Here is a 6257-nt window from a genome sequence, read left to right on the forward strand (position 1 = left end):
TCGGACAAAAATTCTGTTAGGTTACACTTTACTGACCCTCTAAAATTTCGACCAAAGTTTGTAACCTTAGTCTTATTAGTCGCAAGGGAGAGGCCAACATTCAATTTCTGTCTTCCCAACTGATAGAAATTTAGGTGAAGTAGTAGTAAAGTAAACACAGGTTACCGTATCGAACGTATTCACCAGTCAGTTAATGTTCATGCATCGATTTCTACCAGTTAGATGAAAGGCACGAAACGTATCACATCTCTGTGAAAAAGCACTCGCCGCAGTGGTGGCTGGTTGAGTTACAGGTGCTCCAAATACAGCGCTACCGAGAACTCACCTGTTGCTTTCCGCCACTCAGCCCGGTCCAGCGACACTGCAGCCGCCATCACCCACCTGGCCTGCACGAATTCCGACATTGCGCCCCAGCTGATGTTCACGCGCAGCCTTTGAATGAAATGGCGCACGTGGGAAGAAGTTGGTTGGCCGAAGCATCTGGTAAAAACAGACTATGTTGTTGAGGCCCTTTTTCCTCCAGCTAAGTTCATGTACATCAGAATCAGTTTCAAACCTAAGATAAATGCTTACGAAATCAGAATTCAAGGAGCTTTCACAGAAGCCTCTAGCTCAAACCAATCGTCTGCCCAATGTAACGCCGGCCGCTGTGGTCGAGCGGTTCTAAGCGCTTCGGTCCGTAACCGCGCTGCTGCTACGGCCGCAGGTTCGAATCCTGCCTCGGGCATGGATGTGTGTGATGTCCTTAGGTTAGTTACGTTTAAGCAGTTCTAAGTCGAGGGGACTGATGACCTCAGATGTTAAGTCCCATAGTACTTAGAGTCATTTGAACCCAATGTAACTTCGACGAAGTAGGCGACCATAGTGGGATATCACATAAAATAAACTGCCACACGGAACTTCATACGTGAAACACCAGTATAGTTCTGATGCTGCTTAGCACTGCTCCCCACTACTATTGAATACCCACACTCAGTCGCGACCGGAATACCATCAGCAATGATTATCTACCACAACACTGAGCATTTACGCAGTAAGATAATAAGTGTAGCTCCGCTTACCAATATCCGTGTGAAACATGACTCAACGGCGTGACATAAGCTTTGGTCATCTGATGTTACCAAGGCTAAATCTGCAGTTTTTGTCGCAGTTCAAAATATAACTTTTTATCGCCAATGACTTTATATTCCTTACGCGAATGTACATAGCTATACTGATAGAGGTATTTAGAAATGTTGTTAACTGTTAGTGTTTTACTGAGTGACTAACGGCAAAACGGATATTACCCAACGAATAAACCATCATACGATTTGGCACAACAGCTAACTCGACCACAGGAGGTAACGTATCGGAAGTCACACTAGGCTAAGGCGCCGCAGTTATGGACTGTGCGGCTGGTACCGGTGGAGGTTCGAGTGCTCCCTCGGGCATGGGTGTGTGTGTTTGTCCTTAGGATAATTTAGGTTAAGTAGTGTGTAAACTTAGGGACTGATGACCTTAGCGGTTAAGTCCCATTAGATTTCACACACATTTGAACGTTTTTTTTTTTTTTTGTCACGCTAGGTTTATCGGAATGCATTGCTTTGTTGGGTACAAATTCTGATGAGTGGAATGGGTGAGTGTATGGGTGGTATCAAAATCACTTATTTAACCAGCAGAATTCCTTTTATCAATTATGGCGACAATTTTATTCATCTAAAGAGAGACGGTCACCACCGACAGCTCTTTCAAATACGTTAGTTAAACAAAATTCGCGTCAGAAACAGAAGCACACTATTATAATTAATTAGTGACTAGAGCGTCCCGTAACATATTGTAGTAGTGGAATTATTTCAGTACAAGCTTCATTGGGACGCGAGACACCAGTTTTATCTGCTCGTGAGTACATTCTCGCACTCATACAGTGAAAATAGGTGACCATGGTGTATTGGACTCTTTACTGTCAAGACAAGCCGAGTGGCCGCTCGGTTTGAGGCGTCATGTAACAGATTGCGCGGTCCCTCCCGCCGGAGGTTGGAGTCCTCCCTCGGGCATGGGTGTTGTACTTAGTGTAAGTTAGTTTCAGTTACATTAAGTAGTGTGTAAGGCTAGGGACCGATGACCTCAGCAGGTCCCTTAGAAATTCACACAACACAGTGGGAAGTGTGTATCATCACGTCAAAGATAGGTGATTGCCAAGATTATATAAAAAAGCAGATAAATGGTTGCTGTACTATAATTCTCAACACATAAGCTTAGCTTAGTTGGCGTCAGATCGTGAACACGTGTAGTTCCAATAAACAAAGAACATTCTACTAGGCAGAAGGAATCAATCATTGAAATAGCATTAAACTTCACACAAAATTCTCTGTTCGATACACGAGTTAATGATAGACTAATTTAACAAACGTTAACCCCACAGTGCTTAATATAACAGACGTTGGCTGAACTCTGAACAAAGCAGTGGTCATAAAATTACACTCTCACAAAATCTAATAAAATAATCAAAAGAGGGTCGTCGAATCGTTTCCATAGGATAAACGCATCTGGTATAAAACGTGTTCAACATTTATGCAGCCAAAATAACACTTTGAAATATCTACGTCTTCTATCGAACTAGACAGATCCTCAGAGCTTCTCTGGTCATTTACCCAGGGTCAGTCAGGATGAGAATCATGGTTCTCGCCGAAAAACGGCTCTCCTTTCAAACCGATGGTGGGAAAAAGATGTCCTGCTAGGCCTCACCAACCACAGCATAAGAAATTGTACGTATTCCCTTGGCTCTATTATCAGCTTTCGTATTTTTCTAAGACTTCCCTCCAGGTTAGGCTGCTAAGAAATCTATGTTATGATGCTACTCTGGCTGTCGGCGTAAACATTGAAATTCCGGATACATGCGTATACACTCACTCATGACTTCTTATAGGAAACATGGGGCCTGGAGAAAAGGTATATATCTAAATAAGCCAAAAACTCAACCCATTCCTCCTCCAGTGCTACTGGTTGGTTGTGTTTGAACAATGTGCAACAAGAAACTCAGCGTCAAAAGTATGCAGAAAGTGACTATATGCGAGATTAATGAAACGGCTTTGATTACTGTGTTTCAGTACTTCACAAGCATCGTATGAAGTAAGAATAAAGCTGATTGTATCCCTGACGTTGAGCTGCCACCAGCAACATGATCTGACCGCAGCCAATACCCATTACGATCTGCTTTTAGAACACGGGGCCACTACCCCAATTTGTAGCTTTTTCTCACCCTATGGCGTCAGACACATCACTTTCCCTAATAATCATAATTTAGCTACTGCAATAATCCACGATTATACTTAGTCGGGTCCCTCTTGGATAATTTTAGAATCGATTTGTTTCATACAAAACGTATTTTTTTGGAAGGACTATTCCTTTTCTACCGCCCTGTAGGGACAGCCGATGCTGACAAGGCTTGTCTTTCCCCTCAAACTGCGTCTTAATTTTTAGATTCGGTTGAAGTATTCCAACCCAAACTCCTAGGACATTCAAGATAACTCTTTCCCTCCCTCTGGGATCCGGTATCCACCCACTTGGAGTGATCACACGATTCCTGCAGCTGCACCTCGTCACCTAGTGTGAGAGTGGTCGGACAGCCCTGTCACTCGCCTCCACGAATTCTAATTTCCACTTTATTAAAAACTTATCTAATATTCGAACTGAACATCGGATTTGGATGCAGGTTGCTTCAATAAATAGCAAAATTCCAGGGCAGTTGGAGAAATTGGCTGTGGCAGAGCATATTGTAAAATTCGCCGACACGGAAGTTCTGGCTGTAGAGAACAGCTTGTTCAGAGAAGCTATAGACATACAAAAACATGAGAACAGCTTCAATAAAAAAGAAGAAAGCCTCAAGGTGAACGGATCCCGGATTCCTGCACTGCAGCGAACTACCGTTTCAGCTAGTGTGAGAAGAAAAACCAAAAAAGTAAAGTCCATCCGAACAGGCCTTGGATGGCCCAACGGTATCGACCGGCCACGTGGTCGTCCTCAGCCCCCAGGCGTCACTGTATGCGGATATGGAAAGGCAAGTTGTCAACACACCGCTCTCCCGGCCGTAGGTCAGGTTACGAGACCGGAGCCGCTACTTCTCAATCAAATAGCTCCTCAGTTTGCCTCACAAGGGCTGAGTGCACCCCGCTTGCCAACAGCGCTCGGCAGACCGGATGGTCACCCATCCAAGTGCTAGCCCAGCCCGACAGCCCTTAACTTCGGTGATCTGACGGGAACCGCTGTTACCACTACGGCAAGGCCGTTGGCAGTATTGAGGAGAACAGCACCGGAAATGACCACAGAAACGCCCTTGGACGTTGGTGAGCCAGATACACATAATATGCGGCCGCGACTTCGACTGCAGTCCATCACCATCAATGGAGGGTAAAGCTTTGACAATGACAGCCACTCGTGCTGGCGAAGAGCCAGAAAAATGATCAGACAAACGTCGGCCGAAGAATCTGAGAAGAAGCCAACAGACAGTTAGCCAAAATGCCATCCGCATATCTTATAATCTGTTCTACAACAAGTTATGGTGTTCTTCAACGTAAGAGACTACGTATTATTATGTTCGGAAATGAGTATCGGCACGAAAATAACCTGTCACTGCCACGTCTAAAGTAGTCACGTAACATGTACGTTTGCAACCATCCTAACTTGTCTAATGAGGCACTGGGACTATCAAGTCTGGAGTTTTAACAACTTGCCCCAGCTCCACGTTACGGCAGCGGTTACGTAATACATCTTGTTTGTCAAATACTATTTTTGGTAGATACTAATTTTACACATTTGGCATTTGCGAATTAAATACTGGTGAATTACAGCATTTAATTTAACAGTGTACTTTGACTACTGTTCTCATTGGAACACAGAGGAGAAGACAATGTGATATGCAGCAGGATCCGGAAACTCTTTATTACTGTGTTGTGATTCACTTCCTACAGATCTTTGTAGAACAACGATCTAGAGAATCAAGCAGGAACAGAACGTACCAGCATACCACCACTAAACTCTTTCTTTTGTGAAAAGCTCAAAATATCCTCTGTTGACATTGGTACGTGCATAAACCCACAGTCACATCAAATCCAAAGTGCCCCTATGTATCCGTGGAGCATTACGTGTGGTTCCAAAGAGCATTATTGAAGGCCAATTAAAAATCAGTTGTTTCAGGTTCAGAAAACGATTAGGTCAGAGATTTCCTACCCACCTATCACGGAATCTCTGACCTTAAAAACTACTACTTAACCAGTTGTATCCAAGATGACATTTTGAACATTTCATGTAAAAAAGAGTTTCCTGGGGCATGCTGTTCCTGTGTTCTCCCATGTTTAAGGTTCAATGGTGGTTTTTAACACAGTATTTATTCAATGTTACGGTCAAAATGAAATTTCGTGATGATTATCAGTTTCAGTGTTTTAGTCAAATTATTTCTATTTCTGGAAATTTGTGGCAAGCTGTTATGGGATCAAACCGCTGAGATCATCGGTCCCTAAGCTGACAGACTACTTATTTTAACTTAAACTAACTTACACTAAGGACAACGCGCACACCCACGCCCGAGGGAGGACTCGAACCTCTGATGGGGGGAGCCGCATGGACCGTGACAAGGCGCCCAAGACCGCACAGCTACCCTCCGCAGCAAATTATTCCTATGGTTACGGCTGTACCTTGTTTATGCCCGAGCATGTTATATGCCATGCTCTATCAAACTACTGACGTGTAAGACACATAACATCGTTGTACGATTACGTGGTCTCAAAAGTAATATAGTCCAATAGACTTTCCTCAAACTTCTAACCATGCAAATAGCTACGGCTATTCGGACGAATATTCGTCGACCATAGCCAAGTGGTGAGGCTGCTGTTGCCGTCATTACTTCATGCGACTTCGCTGGCGTCGAGTCCAGCGCCACACAACGTACTGTTTTCGTTGCTCGCCCGCCGTACTCGCCGTACCCCTGCGACGATGGGGTTTCAAGCTTTATTTCTTCATTGTATATACTATGTATTGCTGTGATACACTACTGGCCATTAAAATTGCTACACCACGACGATGACGTGCAACAGACGCGAAAATTAACCGACAGGAAGTAGATGCTGTGATATGCAAATGATTAGCTTTTCAGAGCATTCACACAAGGTTGGCGCCGGTGGCGACACCTACAACGTGCTGCCCTGACGAAAGTTTCCAACCGATTTCTCATACACAAACACCAGTTGACCGGCGTTGCCTGGTGAAACGTTGTTGTGATGTTT

General features: G+C 44.1%; 1 pseudogene; it reads right to left on the reverse strand.

Moving 5' to 3' along the window:
* Nucleotides 1-4151: 4151 nt before the first annotated feature.
* Nucleotides 4152-4269, reverse strand: LOC126471668 (5S ribosomal RNA; annotated as a pseudogene).
* Nucleotides 4270-6257: the final 1988 nt, after the last annotated feature.

The sequence above is a fragment of the Schistocerca serialis genome, chromosome 3, assembly GCF_023864345.2.
Source record: "Schistocerca serialis cubense isolate TAMUIC-IGC-003099 chromosome 3, iqSchSeri2.2, whole genome shotgun sequence".
Lineage (NCBI taxonomy): Eukaryota > Metazoa > Arthropoda > Insecta > Orthoptera > Acrididae > Schistocerca > Schistocerca serialis.